Here is a 16,624-nt window from a genome sequence, read left to right as displayed (position 1 = left end):
CAGTCGGGCACCTAGTTCTACATATGAACGTCCTTGAAAAGAGCCTTTCTTCCATAAAATGATGTTAACGTGCAATCTTTTAGACATAATTTAAATACAAGACTGTTTTCAAATAATAATCAGCTTATACAGGGTGTTTCAGAAGTGATGGCCAATAATTCACACATGGAAAATACAGGCCAAAAGTATCCAAAAAGCTCCAATAAACATGGGTCCAGAAATTACCCATTGTCAAGATACAACATATTTTCTGTTGCAGTTCATCAGTGTCTAGGAACACATGGTATTTCTAAACGTTAAAGTAGGTGTGCAAAATGTTCTCCATGCACCTGAATGCAACATTGAATTTGTCTCTGAAATGAGCTGTGAATCCCCTCAGACAGTCCTGGGGAATTCTGTAAATGCTATAGGAGTGCTTCAATCCACAAGCATAATTCCTGAAGAGAGCCAACAGCGTTAGTATAGACAATGCTAATGACATGACACCACACACAGAAATCCATTGGATTTAAATGTGGAGGCCTTGGAGGCCATGGCACAGGCCCTCCTCTATCTATCCACTGTTGACCATATGTCCAAGTTAGAAGCCAGTGCACTCATAACTGAAAATGTGCTGGTGAACCATCATGCATGTACCAAATGTTCAGGCAATGGTTCAGTGCGACATCATCATATACATCTGGAAGTACAGAAACTGCTTGTACTGCTGTCCAGTTAGTCTGTGTGGCAGGAACTGTGGTCCAATTATGTGGCCTCCAAGCTGTCCTGCCCAGACATTCAACAAATAATGCTGCTGATGCCTTGATATGTGTGTTGCATTAGGACTGATATTGGCCCAAATGTGATAGGAAAGTAGCTGCACATGTGTAGAGAAACAGATAGTGGGTCCCAAACCTTGCGATACCAACATAAATGCCACAGTATCCAGAGGCATTTACAGTTGGTTCCCAACTCAAATTAATGCAATACCTTGGCAGTGGTTGATTTGTGGACCCATGTTTGTTGGAGCTTTTTAGCTACTTTTGGTCACCTGTATGTTCAACCCCCCCCCCCCCTCCCCTCTCTCTGTCTCTTATATTAAGAATCAGCCTAAAAAAACCTTGACCTAAAAATGATGGAGGTCAGTGATATACAAGGTATAATCTGGAAGAGTTAAGATAACAGGTCACAAGCAATAGAATAAAGATGAAAATAATTTAAAAAGAGAAAGACTGCAATATGTTCTCTGCACACTTCATAGCCATTTGAGGTAAAAACAAAAGGCCCCAGTAAAAAGACAATTGAATAAATATGCTAAGCAACATTGAATGTAAACAATAACATGTCAAAAAGAGAAAAGCAATAGATGGACCAAGGAAGTGAAATGACTGTGATGGAAAGTAGTAACCATTTATTGAGACATGATTTGGAGGACATGGTGTGTTTGTAGGATTAAGGAAGGGAAATTAGAGCTTAACATCTCATTGGCAATGAGTTTGTTAAAGACAGAGCATGAGCTTGGATTATGAAAGGATGAGGAACAAATCAGCTGTGCCCTATTTAAAGGAACCATCCTGGCATTTGCATGGAACAATTTAGGGAAATTGTGGAAAACCTAAATGCAGATGGCTGGACATAGATTTGATTCCCAATCCTCCTGAATGTGAGTCCAGTGTGCTGAACACTGCACCACCTCACTAGGAGTGTGATTTTTAGCAGTTAGTAATGTGATAATTTCTTTTCAGAATGTTTAGTCTTATGAATATATTTCCTATGTGAGAAATATAATGTAACTGAATAGAATAAAACCATCTACTCATACGTATAAAGGTATTTAAAATTTACTAGCTTTCTGCACTGGTGTAAGCTGTCACCAGTGCTTCGGTCAGCAATGATGAAGCAAAGATCAATTACTAAGTGCTGGACCAAACACACTTATCACGAGAGAGGCCAGAGACATATTCACAAGCAACATGCCACTAATGCCCTCTCAACAGCATGTATTTAGGCTGCCACTGCTGACCAGAAGAGTCACTCAAACATCCAGTTTGGCTTCGTCAGTTTACTCACAGAGTGGGCTTAGTTCATTACAGGATACGACAGTACAAAGTGACCAGATTACTGTCTGTAGTGGGACTAGTTTATCTACACCAGAATTGTACCATATTACCAGTGAGAAACTAATTTTTGTAATAGCAAGATTACTGATGTTGACATTACATCAATCTGCAAGAAGACTGTTACCATTGCACCACAAAACATGGACTCTATTCGAGTTAAGTACATTTTCCAGTTCATGTAAATAAAGAACTGTATTAACACATAGGTGCATTTGTGTTGTAGAAAGAGGATACCGGCCGCCCATAACAGCACCCTCTCCCTGCTTCCTTGTGGTACAACACTCTACATTGGTGAATGAGAATAATTCAGAGACGAATGAAAACAATCAACTTGACCAAAGATTTTGCTTGCTTCTCTTGTGTTTTAGCTTGGAGGAGTGATTGTTTTTAAGTGTTTCTATTTGGTAATATATTGTTGTGTTATTGCATGTATTCCAGGAGGGGAGCCACAGAACTAATCAAATTTGTCTTTTCAGAGGCTTTGCTTGCTTTTGAGTATAAGTTATTTGTGTAAACCATTAATTAAGGCTGTGCTTCCTTCTCACCCTAGTGCTGTGATATGTTGTTCTAAAAAACTACTTGTCTCATTATGAATTGCTGGCCATTGTGTGAACTTTCCGTTAGACACTGGTAACTCAGTCACTTTGCTTAATGTGTCATGTATGAACAGTCAGGCTCACCACGGATTTCTAAATCTAGCAAGCAGCTCACGGCTTACAATGGACAGGAAGTTCCAGTTCTTGGACAGTGTTGTTTGCCTGTCACTTATAAATCTGACACTAGGACAGTGAATTTTACTGTGTTGAAATCAAGAGACAGTGAGAACATATTTGGTTTAGATGCCTCTGATTTGTCTGGACTTAGCATCCAAGACAATGTACCTTCATTGTCTGCTTTTGCACCAAACAACAATGCAGGTAGCTTGCTTAAAGAATTTTCTGAACTATTTTTTGAAGGAATGGGAAAAGCTTATAACTTTGTAGTGCATGTTACATTGAAAGACAATGTGCAGCTTAAGTTTTTCTGGGCCCATTCCATTCCAATTGCTTTAAAAGACAAAGCAGCAAGGGAATTGAAATAACTGTAAGATAATGATGCAATTGCTCTCATTCAAGCTAGTCATTGGGCAAGTCATCTTGTTTTGTTGTTCATGCCTTCTGGTCAATTTTGCATTTGTGTTGATTTCAAATCTACAGTCAATCCAGAGACAGTAGCTGTCACTTATCCATTACCTCACCCTGAGGAACTCATGGACAGGCTTGGTGCAGGACATTACTTTTCTAAGACAAATTTACATGATGCCTGCTTGCAAATTCCATTGGATGAAGTGTCACAGAAAGTGTTTGTTATAAACACACACTTAGGACTGTTCTACTATTTGCATTTGCTCTTCGTCAGTGCTTCTGCACCCACTGTTTTTCAATGTTACTGTGTACAACGGACTGCAAAATTGCCATTTTGTTCAAACTACCGTGACAATATTGTCATCTCAGGCTGTAAACTGGAGGAACACATTGCCAATTTGTTTTGTACTCTCTTTTGAGTGTTGTCAGAAGAAGGACTCAAGTGTCATCTCGAAAAGTGTGACTTTTTTCAAACTGAACTATGGTACTTAGGTCATGTGATAAACAGTCGGGTTGTGCACCCCCACCAGTCTCATCTGCTTGCAACCAGTGACCTGCCTGTTCCTTGCAATGTATCTGACCCACAGTCAATGTTAGGCAAGTTGACATACTACATCCATTGCATTCCACACGCTTCATGGATCATGGCTCCATTGGATCAGTTGCATTGGATAAATGTGCCTTTCTTGTAGACTAAAGAGTATCATGATGCATTTCAGAAACTCAAAAATGCTAAGGTCAGTGACAGATATTTAGTAATTTTGATCCTGCCAAACCAGTAGTTTTGCAGTTGACACTTCTTTCTATGGAATTGATGCTGTGCTTCCGCACAGAATTGGTGCACAAGCCAGATCCATTGCTATTGCCTCAAAGTTGCTCACTCAAACTCAGTGAAATTATTCTCAAATAGAAAAAGAGGCTCTCACTATTGCATATGGTGTGATCAAATTCCATTGCTATATTTATGGTTGCAAGTTCTTTTTAGTGACAGATCACAAGCCTTTGCAGTCCTTGTTTCATCAGTGAAAGCTGGTTCATACATGCACTGCTCAAAAAGTGCAACATTGGGCTTTGTTTCTTTTGCAGTATCAGTATGAAATTGTCTACAGACATACAGCAAAGCATGGCAATGCAGACGCCCTATCTTGCCTTCCAATTGGCCCAGACTCTTGTTTTGATGCATCTGCTGCATCCTGTTGCAAATCAATGTGCTGGACTCTGAGTTGTTGGAATATTTTCCCTTGAACTACAGACCCAGATCTCAAGATTTTGGTGCATTACATTCACACATCTTAATATTGTTCATTGAACAGTATCCAGAACTCAGTTGTGCACCAATATTTTGCACATCAGCATAACCTCTCAGTTCAAAAGAGTGTGATTTTAGTTCAAAATGACAGTGGATAATCATGTGTGCTTATTCTCAAAGTGTTAACAAATGATGTGTTACAACTACTTCACCAAGGACATGGGGGGAATTGTTCACACCAAACTTACTGTGCAGGCACTGTATTTGGCAGGCATGGATGCCCACATTGAACAGACAATGTCACATTGTTGTGCATGAGCAGAAAACCAATCTTCTCCACCACAGACATTCTCAGCTTGGCCTGAGACTCAATCCCCATGGCAACAAGTGCACATGGACTTTGCAGGACCATTTTGGAACACTCGTTGCCCCATAGTGGTAGACTCTCTTAGCAATTTCCCATTTGTGGTGCTTATGGCTTCTACCACATCATGTAACACCATTCAAGCATTGTCCTCCATATTTTACATAAAAGGTTTGCCACAAGTACTTGGGTCAGACAACAGACCACAGTTCATTTCATGTGGTTTTGAACAGACTGAATTTCTGCTTTGATATACCTTACATAAAAATGTTTGCTCAGTTGCAATATAACATGAATAATCATCATACAAAAGAAAATGATTGGCTTGATAGCTGAAATATATATGTACATACTGTATTAAGTTGTTTGTTTCCTTTTAATATTGTGCATCGGTGGAACAATCAACTATGAGGAATTATTATGGTAATGGGCTCTGAGTAATGTGAGCAGTGCCCTATGAAAGTTTGTTAACAATGGTGACTGAAATATTGCAGTGACCCCAGAAGATGTGTAGTGTGTGTAAAATAATTGAAAGGTGGCTGGTTCCTTCTAATGGCAGCTAGGTACTGGATTAAATTGCTTTAAATTTTCTTTAAAAGACTTTTCAAGACAGAAGGAAAAATACTTTTAAAGTGCAAAATTTCTTGTATAACTATGAAATTTGTATTTTGGAAACTCTGTATTTATGTGTTGTAGACTGATGAACAGCTTGATCCATATTTTGTGTTAAAATGTACTGTGTGTAATGATTTTTGACTGGAATTCTAAATTGCTATGTTATCCAGCATTTAATTTTTTTATTTACGACATTTATGTTTTTTGTAAAGAATGTTTGTTAAATAATTCTCATAATTACAATGAGGAATCAGCAGGATTCCTAAAAATTGGTAGGAATTACACCCTGTTTTCAATTGTTGTTAGTCACAGTTATCTGCAGAATCTGATAGGGAGTTATGAGAGACAGAAAGGTGGGGATGACTCCACTCGCTACTTCATTACATTTTTTTTCCGTTACATGCTTAATACATGTAATAAGATAAGTGAAATCACCAATTTCTTATTGAAGCTGATAAAAACAAACTTGTATTGTTCACTAAGTACTTTTGTGATTTCTGGCAGCAAGAGAATGGTAAGTTAACTTGGGAGCAATTTCTACAAAAAATCATTCAAGATTTTTTATCCTTACAGAACATGTGGAGTTTGGGCTTTCAGTGAGGAAATAGCAAGTTGTTTATAAAATGACACTCATTCAAAAGCCCCCAAGCTCCACATATCAGCAGACATCTTACTTTTTGAAAAGATTCATATTTATAAAGTGAATCATAACCAAAATTCTTGTCTTCCAATGTGTTCCAATCTTAGTTGTGGTTATTTCCAATACAGTTTTGTAATCCTGATTTTTCCAATTCTGAAATTATCCACTTCTACTTATTTTACCATTTCTTTGATCTATAATTTTTTTTATTTTAGCCTATTTTGGCAGGATTGTTATGTCCCTGAAGGAGTATGCATAATATTTATGACATAGTTCCTGTGATTTTGTCACTTCTACTGTTATCCAAACCACAGTCAAATAGGTTTACTCTTTTGTTCATTATAATTTCATGTCCACCATTTTTGTTCCCTTTTCTATTGTAAATAAAAACAATATCGAATTTTAATTATATGATATAATTTTGTACAAGTGGTTGTACAGGACAATGATTCACTCAAGCTATGGTAGTCATTCACAATGTTCACATCATGTAGTCAGTTATGTATTAAAGTGTAAACAGGTGTTGCATCCTGTGCCACAGGTAACTGGCACAATGCACGTACTAAGTCCAATGTAGAAAACATGTGCTTACTGTGAACATTAGATGTAAAATCTTCAATATGCAGTACTGGATACTGAGCTGGAATGGTTCTGAAATTGAGCTGTCTATAGTTACCACATGGATACCATCCATTTTTCTTCTTTGGAACTGCACGTAGTGGAGATGCCCAACTACTGCTCTACGGGTGGGAGATTCCTTTTGTGAGCACAGACAAGAATTCCTGCTTAATTATCTTCAATTTCTGGGATGTCAGTTTGTTTGGTTGTGATCCAGGTGCAGCCAAAATATAGTGCACCAGTCCAGTGTAGCACAGGTGCTAGTGTTGGAGCCTGCGATCTCTGGGAACTGCCTGAGGAGCTCTATGAACAGAGAATCACTGATAGTCATCCGTACTCTGTATCTTCTACAAGACACACTTGCCCTTGTCTTAGTAGGTTGGTAGTAGTGTCAAGATGGCATCATTGATGGAGGTCTGGCAGGAGTCCATAAAATGAGAAAAGGACCACTCCGAGTATTGGGTGTTCTTGTCTGCTAAGACAGACTGCCATTTAATTTTGCATTGTAAGCCTAAGTTTAACACTAATGTAACACAACCATATCTTGTGATTGTAGAATCATTGACAATGAAAAGGTGGTGGTCTCACAGCTGGAATGCAGATGGGCAGATGGATAGACTATAACGTCAGCACCCGTGTCTACCAAAAACTGTAACTTTGTACCATGTTCCATTACAAATAGTTGATAGCTGCCATCTGGAGAGCCAGTGACCATCACCACTTACTTCCCACTGAGTTTTCCTGCTCACAAGGTGGGCTGTACTCCCGCACCTCAGAACCATACCATCGTTGGTAACAGCGGACTCTTGCTGAAGATGGAGCTGCTGCGCTTTCTCTGTGAGTGGTGGTGGTGAGATCAGCAACTGGTAGTCTGGCTCTATAATACAGCAACTTGCATCTTGCAGGGTGAGCTCTGCAACATTTGCTTGTAGTGCCCTGAGTGTGTTGTCTGCCTGAGGCTGAGGGAACACTGTTGCAATGCACATGGACAGACACATTTCTGCTATGTGACCTGTGGTTGCTCAAGGGCATCTAGATTGCCAGCGCACACTATCAATATCTTCAGCATGTCACGTGGCAGGCATGATAACTAAATATTCCACAGAATGTCATCACTGACTGCACTACTTGCTAATGTACTTAGTTGATGTGGTAACTGCAGTGGGATGCAACCACCTAGCTCTTAATGGAGAGGATGGGTATACACTCGCACACATGAATGCAAGTGCGAGTGCCAGTGTATACCCATCCTTTTTTCCCCCTAAGGTAAGTCTTTCCGCTCCCGGGATTGGAATGACTCCTTACCCTCTCCCTTAAAACCCACATCCTTTCATCTTTCCTCTCCTTCCCTCTTTCCTGACGAAGCAACCGCCGGTTGCGAAAGCTCCGAAATTTTGTGTGTGTGTTTTTTTATTGTGCCTAGCTACCGGCACTTTCCCGCTTGGTAAGTCATGGAATTTTTGTTTTTAATATATTTTTCCCATGTGGAATGTTTCTTTCAATTTTATTTACTATAAATATTTTTCTTTTAGTCTGTATGCTGTCTTCATTGTTGTATTGTAGTTGCCATTATAATTGTGGTAAGTAACAAACTGATATTACTTATCTAAATACTTAGTTCTTTATAATATTAAAACAGGTTATGGGCCCAGTTGCCAGGTTTTACAGGAAACAAATAAGGGGAGAAAAACTAATTAATTAATTAATGCAATATGTAATTCAGTCATGGCTCAGGAGATGGGGAAGTACAGGATACCATTGTTTGATGACACAAACCTTAGCCACTGAAAATTTAGGACTGAACAATTTTTGAATTGTAATTAGTGAGTTTTGTGGAAAAGTCCTACATGCAGATGGTAGAGTCCACTCAGGATGACACAACTGAACAATGTGCACAGAAAAAATTTCTTCTGAGAGAATTTATCAAAAATGAAAACAACTGTAATCACAAATAATCCAAAGAATTTCATACAGGTTCTTGGAGTATGCCAAGGACAAGGAAACAGGCTATGATTTGTGGAATTCATTAACTCAAAATTTTGAGCTGAAAGATATGGCTAATCAAATTTTATTAAGAAAAACTCTTTTGACAATGAAGTTTAATGTAAGTGATGACACACTTGAAAATAATTTTTCGAACTTTGATAAGTAAATACATGACCTGAAGGCATCAAGTGCTAATATTGAAAAAAAATGATATAGTGTGCAGTTTGTTACTAAGAATTCCTCTGGAATATGAAGTTGCCATTACTGCTCTGGAAGCCTTGTCAAGTGAGCAATTGAAGGTGAGTTTTGTAAGGGGTAGACTATTAGATGTAGATGCAAAACACACAATAATTATAAAGCCTTTGTCTGACAGCTAGCTCAAAGGAAGTATCAGGTGATAACAAAATATCAAGGTATGTATGACTCAACCAAAGCTCTAAATAATATACTTGTTACCAGTGTGGAAAACCAGGTCATATTAGTGTACAATGCAAAGCCAAATTGTTGCAAAAGCATAAAAGTAGCAATTCTGCAAATGTAGCATAAGCTGTGCAAGCTGTTAAGTGGTGTCTAGTTTTAGGGGCAATGTAACATTATTCTCTCCCTTTGATGAATGTGAAGGAACAGGTAGATGCAATGTGATTAAAGGATCCAGAATGAAATTTTCACTCTGCAGTAGAGTATGTGGTAATGTGAAACTTCCTGGCACATTAAAACTGTGTGCCAGACTGAGACTCAAATTCAGGTCCTTTGCCTTTTGCGAGCAAGTACTCTATCAACTGAGCTATCCAAACATGACTCCCAACCCATCCTCACAACTTCACTTCTTCCAGTTCAGTGTTTCATTCTGTAAACATCCTCCAGGCCGAGGCTGGGGCAAAGCCATGTTTCCACAATATCCTTTCTGCTGGGAGTGCTAGTTTTGCAAGAAAGCTCTGTGAAGTTTTAAAGGTAGGAGATGAGGTACTGGTGAAGCTGTGAGGGAAGCTTGTGAGTCATGCTTAGGTAGCTCAGTTGGTAGAGCACTTGCCCTTGAAAGGCAGAGGTCCGAGTTTGAGTCTTGGTTGGGCATATAGTTTTAATTTGCCAGGAAGTTTCAGGATTAAAGTTTCTCAAAACACATACATCTTTGTTTGCCTGAAAGGCTTGGAATGTTGATGTTGAAAGCAATGTTTGTGGAAAAAGAATTTCAAATAAAAATAAAAGATGTTCTTGAAGTGTTAGGTTTACTAAATAATTTGTTGTCAGTGTGTAAACTTACAATGGCTGTATACTCATTGTTTTTTAAAATTAAGTGTGTTCAGTTCAAAAGATTATTAAATCTGTAGCTGTAGCTCACAGAAATGATTCATGCATGTATACTGTTTTGTTCAAAGGTACTAAGTTCTATTTAAAGTGCTTGTGTTTTGGACAGTGATGTAGACTTGCAGCATAAGCACTTACGACATTTGAACTTCAAAAATATGAAGAAACATTGTTATCTAGTAGAGACTCCGGACAAAGTAACGTTTCTGAACCCTTGCACAGAGAGTAGACAAACATGATTATTACATACTCAGCCTTGTATTCGAGCCAAACGATACCTTGAATGGATACATATTGATGTGCTTGGTCCTATGACAATTTTTTCTTCTGATGCAAAGAAATAAATAGTGACTTTCACTGATGATCATATTAACTTTACAGCAGCTTATACTCTTCAATCAAAGTCTGAAGAGTTTCATTATTTTAAAATATACTATGGTATGGCTAATGCTCTTTTTAACATGAAAATTGGCAGTTTTAGATGGGACAATGATGGTAAATATGTTTCAGATGAAATCCTTTGAAGAAAAGGGAGCACAGTTTGAGTTTACACTTATGTACACACCTCAGCAAAATGGAGTGTCACAACAACTGAATCATACTATAATTGAAAAGGCTTGTTGTATGATGCTTGGGTGCAAATCTAGAGACAAGCATTGGCTGCTGTTTTCATCATTAATCATAGTTCTACTTCAGCTTCAGATAGAGAAGAAAAGAAGAAATTACTACATGTGTTTTGGTGTGTTGCATACTTGTACATTTTAAAGAAAGCAGTGTGACATTAGCAGAAAAGTTGTTGCACAGGGCCCATATGTACTTCAGATGGTTTATCATTACTTTTGCAGGCTTGCTGATCAGTAATATCTTGAAACTGTGTACTCCTTGTTTAAGCACTTTGTGTGGACCTATGTATGGCAGCTGTAAAGCCTACCAGATCATGTCATTGTGGAACACAATGAAATCCCAGTCATCCAGCACTTTGTGTGCAGAGATTATTGGCACACTGTGAGGCTGTGGAGGAGGAACACAGAGGTATGGTGTGTGATGTGTGCAACAATGGTCTGTGGCCATGACTGATGGTTGATGAAGCACAAAATCAGCAGGTAAGGAGTGCATTTCATCATACACGATCTCTAACAGAGAAATCATGTTAGTGTGCTGAGCACACACACCTAACAGCACCCAAAGCACAGGGCTTCAGTGCACACACCTAACAGCAACCAAGGCAGTTCTTCAGTCTATTTACTCCATGGCAAATGAGTGCCATTTTCAATGTACACTGCCCCTGTCTGATACTCTGTGGTTGGAAGGCAGATGTCTAATGTTGAGGCGTGCCACAAAAAATGGAAAGTTCACTGAAAAGGGTCAATTTGAATTGTGAACCTTGATCAGTGGTGATAGAAGCTGGGCTACCAAACCAAGAAATCCACATAACAATGAAAGCTCTGGCTGTTTAATCTGCCGTGATGCCTCTACCCACTGCATTATGCACTAGATGACTGAAAGAATATATTTATAGGCATCAGTCTCAGGGAGAGGTCCTACCAGAATGAGATGCACATGTTGGAAGCAGCCATTTGGAATCTTGCATTGACAAAGATATGGTTGTAAGTAACACTCCATTTCACTCCGTTGATGTACCATGCAAGTGTATGTCCACTCTGTGCAATCTTCATTAATGTTCCACGACATGAAGTGGTCTGTGACGGAGCATGTTGTTGGGCAGAAATTGGCATGTAATAAGTTAAGGAAAGATGATCTTGCAAACTGCCTGAGGAACAGGGGGAAGTGTTCAGTTCTATAACACTTCACATGAGATCTATATATTTGTGCCCAGTATTGGATGATGTTCAAGGTTGCAGTTAATAGTGGGATTGTGCAATTACTGGTTCTGCAGTTGTGCCTCCATGAACTCATCATAATCAATTTTGTGGAGATGGCACTGATCTGTGAAAGATAGTCTGCAACAGCATTGTCCATGCCCTTCAGATGATTGTCAGTCATGAACTGTGCTATACAGTCCAGGTGGTAGAACTGGCTGGGCCACATGTCTTTTGATGAATATCAGAATGAGTCTCCTTGCAGTCAGTGGTTTAAGTAAATGGATAGCAGTCCATTTTCACATCATCTTGGAAACTTTGACATTGATGACGGAGTTGTATGCGTCACAGAGCAGTGTAATGCAACTGCTGTGTGACATAAGAGGAAGGGTCAGCACGTGTACTCACTTCAGTGTCCGAATCAATGACTTAATCTTTTTCATATGAGTGGTCGAGGATGTAAAGTCTGCTGCTGTTCTGTGGTGATGGCCATGCATAACAATTCATTGCTGTGATGTAAGATGAGGTGACTTGACTAGGCTTTGTGGCACAGTATGCTCATCACAGACCCTGCAACTCTTTTAGATGGGCCATGTAAGGCAAGCAACAGCTATATCTAGTGTTGCCAAACTGTGTGTGAAACCAGGAAAGTTAGCCCCATGTAGGTGTTGCTCATGAGGATCATAGGTGCCAGGTGTGTGGGAGGTTGTTGTTGTGTTTGCATGAATGTCACTGTCCCAGGCTGGGGTCATGATGTCACCATGAGTGGGGATCAATCAGAGTCAGCTGGGATTGGCTGCTGTGAGGGGGTGGGCACGTAGAGGCTGGTGCTCTGGTCCATGTGCTGTGGTTTTATTGTCAAAGGTACTGATGATCTATCAGTGTTGTAGTATTGTGAAGATTCGGTCTGCTAATTTGAGCCTGTTATCCATTGATTCATACTCATGAGAAATTTTGACAGAAACTTGATCATCAATAAGGTCCAAAGCATTTGGACTGATATCAGTGGCTAATCAACTAGTGTGCATAATCTATGCCAGAGCTGTAACAGAGTCCTGTTCCCCAGTTGTTCATTAAAAGTCACTTGCCATAGCTGTTCTTCTGGCATCTATGAGAGGAACTGAAGAAGAGCTAATTTTGCTGCAATGTACATGTTGTCTGTGGGGGTATGTGGATAATGTCACTTATCACGTCAGCATATTCTCCTAAGTGACTTGAGTGGGCTAACAGTTTTAGCACCATCACTAGTGATATAATATGTAGTGAGGATGCTTTTGACTGTTGTGAACCAGACAGTTGGTTGATCTGGGAGTAATAGTGGCAGTTTAGCATGTGCATTAAAGTGCATGTAGGTGACATTGATGGATGGTGATGACATTTACCAGGGTGACATCCATAGGGATATCACAGAAAAATGTTCCATAGCTGTTCAAAGCACAGTGGGGTGCCCAGTATGAATGTCCAAAAACTGTACAGTAGGCTGAAATTGCATCAAGTTGAACAATTTTGAACATGGTGCAGAAGACACATTGGCCAGAGCGAACAATCATGAATCTGACTAGCTGTATTGTTGTGGCTCAGTATGACCCAGATTTTCATGAAAAGTGGGAGTGGCAATGAAGTCACCCAATAAATCAATTCTGGTACACTACTGTTTGACATTATTGTCCAGTGCTGGTGCACTGCACTGATGAGTGTCACTTCCACGTTTGATGAATTTGGGTGCTTAAAGAGTTGACTGTGAAGTGCTGTATACTCCAATGTTGAAATCATGGTCTTGTCTTGTGAAATGTAGGAGATAATAGTTGCACAATGGAAGCATTGTCAACATGTATTTTTTGAATCAGCCTGAAAATAAATCAGGAGGAGTTTGACAAATGCACCAATATGAGTCCTTCCCTGGGATAGGATCTGGGTGACAGATAACATTTTCCAAAACAAGATAGTTCTCTCTTTATTCAAGAAAAAATTGCACTACAAGACCACATAGTTGCAAGAGCCGGTCATAGAATGAACTAAAGCATGCTCACAAGATCACAGTCAATATTCAGCAATGTTACTATGTTGAGGTGTTTCCACACATTCAAACCACCAATATTTATATCTTCATAATACTGTCATTATTGAAAGAAACCTTAATAATCCAACAATTAGTTATGATATTTATAGTTTTTTAAGTGTTAGATGTGTTAAACCACTCCCATTCACACTGTAATTGTAGGAAGAGACTTAAATTGCACAACAATCAGTCAGAATATTTGCACTTTTTAAGAAGCCCTACAAAATAATATTTAATGATTTTTTTGAAAATTATTCGGAACAGAGTATCTGGAAATTGAAATGACCTCTCTGAGGGAGCCCATTTTGAAACTGATAGTGAGGCATTTAAAACAACGGTGATTATTAAAACACAAAGTAGAAATATTTACATGTTCAGCAAGCTGGTCAAGGAGCCCATCACATAATATGTCAAAGAGAAACTCAAATTATTTAACTATGGACAAGAGAATGTTGGAGGAATATGGTTCATGTTTGAAAGACTATTTGACCAAGCACTGGGTAGCGATATCTTGTAGAACAGGGGGGGTATCTCCTTGATGGTATGCAGCTATTGTAAAGAAACTTATGAAGAAACAATAACTGACAAAAGATCAATGCATGAAACATTCAGCGGCTCCCATAGCAGGATCTTATCAAAGCTCTCTCACAAAACACAAAGAAAATATGATCATAAGTAAAGGTTGCCAGTTACATCAGTGTTCTGAGGCTCATGGATAACAGAGAAACCTAAATTGAGAGTAGCAAGGTAAAAGCAGATGTTGTAAACCCATTTTTAAATATTTCTATAGAAAAAGATGTGGAGAAGTACTCTCACACTTTAGTTCTCACACCCCTACAAAGATGAATGATACAGATGGAAGTATTGATGACATTGAGAAACAGTTAAAATAGCTAAAATTAAGCAAGGCTTTAGGGCCTAGTGGAATATCTATCAGATTCTATACAGGATGTTCATCTCTGTAAGCTCCCCTTTTAACAGAACAGATCTTTCGAACAAAAACCTATGCCCAGTGATGGAAAGAAATGCAGGTTTCATACAAAGTTTGACAATTTTTAAGTATAGAAATGTCAAACTGTGCACTTTACACAACACAAATACATAGTATCATATGGATATAATGTGAATGAGAACACAATTGGAACCACTCAGCTCTCACAAATAGCTGGCTGTAGCAATCCATAGGGATATGAAATAGAATGATCACACAGGCTGACTTGTAGGTAAAAGTGGTGGATGACAGTGCTACATTTGTAAGATACTAGGAAAATGCAATGAATCTACAGAGAGACTGCTTACAAAACACTCGTGTGACCCACTGTAGAATATTGCTCAAGCAGGGAGGATGAAACAAGACTAATGTTGGACACTGGACATATACAAAGAAATGTGCCACAAATGATCTTTGTTTGAACATCACAAATATGTTAGAGAACCTGAATTAGCAAGCGTTTGAAAACACACATCAACTTTCCCCATTACTTACAAAGTTTCAAAAACAAGACTTCAGTGAGACTCTACGCATATTCTTCAGCCTCCTATATATCCCTCCTGTAAGGACTACAAACAGATGGTTTGTTTAATTACATTAAACATAGAGGTATTTAAGCAGTTATTCTTGTCATAGTATCCATCTGAAATAACTGTTCTGTAACATAAACAGTGGAAGGAGTAAAGATAACAATTATGTAGTTTGGTGCTCCATAGGGACATAAAAGAGACTGAACACATTTCAAAACTTTTAGCTGCAGTCCTTATTCAGAGCAATGTGTGAAACACACATACATATATCGACAGGCACAATAAACACATGCATAGCTACATTGTCCTAGTCAGTGATACTGTACTGGTACTGCCACTTCACTGGAGTGGGAAGCCATGCCAGATGGAGATGGCAAATGCAGGAAAAGGGTGGAAGGGGGAGGGAGGGTTGGAGGGAAGTATTACTGACAGCAGAGAGGGAGCTGATGAGAAAGAGATATAGCACCCATGAGCTTAGTCTGGTGTAGCCAAGGGGAGTTGCATGAGGGAAGTGTTACCGAGAGCAAATAGGGAGAGGGGCAGCAAGCCAATGCGATAGGGATATGACATCCTTGAGGTTTGTCTGGTGTAGTCAAAAGGAGTTGCATGTGGCACATACTGAGGCTCTATGTAGTTCAGAGAAACTGGTATTGGGGGAGGAGGATTCAGGTGGCACAGTCTTTGAAGCAGCCATTAAGATGAGTATGTTGACTCAGCAGTGTGTTCTGTCATTGGGTTGTCAACTCTACTCTTGGGCTCTGTTGGGTGATTGCCATTGATTCTTGTAAACATTTAGTTGATGAATTGCAATAAAAGTTTGATAAAAAGTTATCGTAGGGTTGGTGTACAAACAATATGACTGCTTACACAAGTGGCCCTGCCTCTGGAAGGGTACGGTGACATGATGAGAATGGGGTGTGGTGGATGGCTGAATAGGACAGGTCTTGACCTGGGCCTTCCACAGGAATATAGTACCTTTGGCATTTGATTGGGAGAATATGTGGCATAATGATGAATTGCAATACTTTATAAATTGGTTGGGTGGTAAAATAGATGGAACGGTTTTTGGTAGGAAGTTTTTCACTTCTGGGCATTAGCTGAAATCCTGTTTTCTAACACTGTCATTACACTTTATTTCAAAATTATTTGTCAATTCATAATCCATTAACTAAAATTTAATGTAAACTAAATTCAGTCACAAAGACTATTTCTAAATTTCTAGTT

The 16,624-nt window shown here is 39.1% G+C and overlaps 1 protein-coding gene across 3 annotated transcripts in view; it reads right to left on the bottom strand.

Moving 5' to 3' along the window:
- LOC126272199 (proton-coupled folate transporter-like) overlaps positions 1-16,624 on the bottom strand; it is a 236,990-nt gene that overhangs the window by 16,978 nt on the left and 203,388 nt on the right. The gene's annotated exons all lie outside the window — the stretch shown is intronic.

This window comes from Schistocerca gregaria, chromosome 5, assembly GCF_023897955.1.
Source record: "Schistocerca gregaria isolate iqSchGreg1 chromosome 5, iqSchGreg1.2, whole genome shotgun sequence".
NCBI classification, from domain to species: Eukaryota; Metazoa; Arthropoda; class Insecta; order Orthoptera; family Acrididae; genus Schistocerca; species Schistocerca gregaria.
The sequence above is the reverse complement of the archived record's forward strand: the minus strand, read 5'-3'. Positions and strand labels throughout refer to the sequence as shown.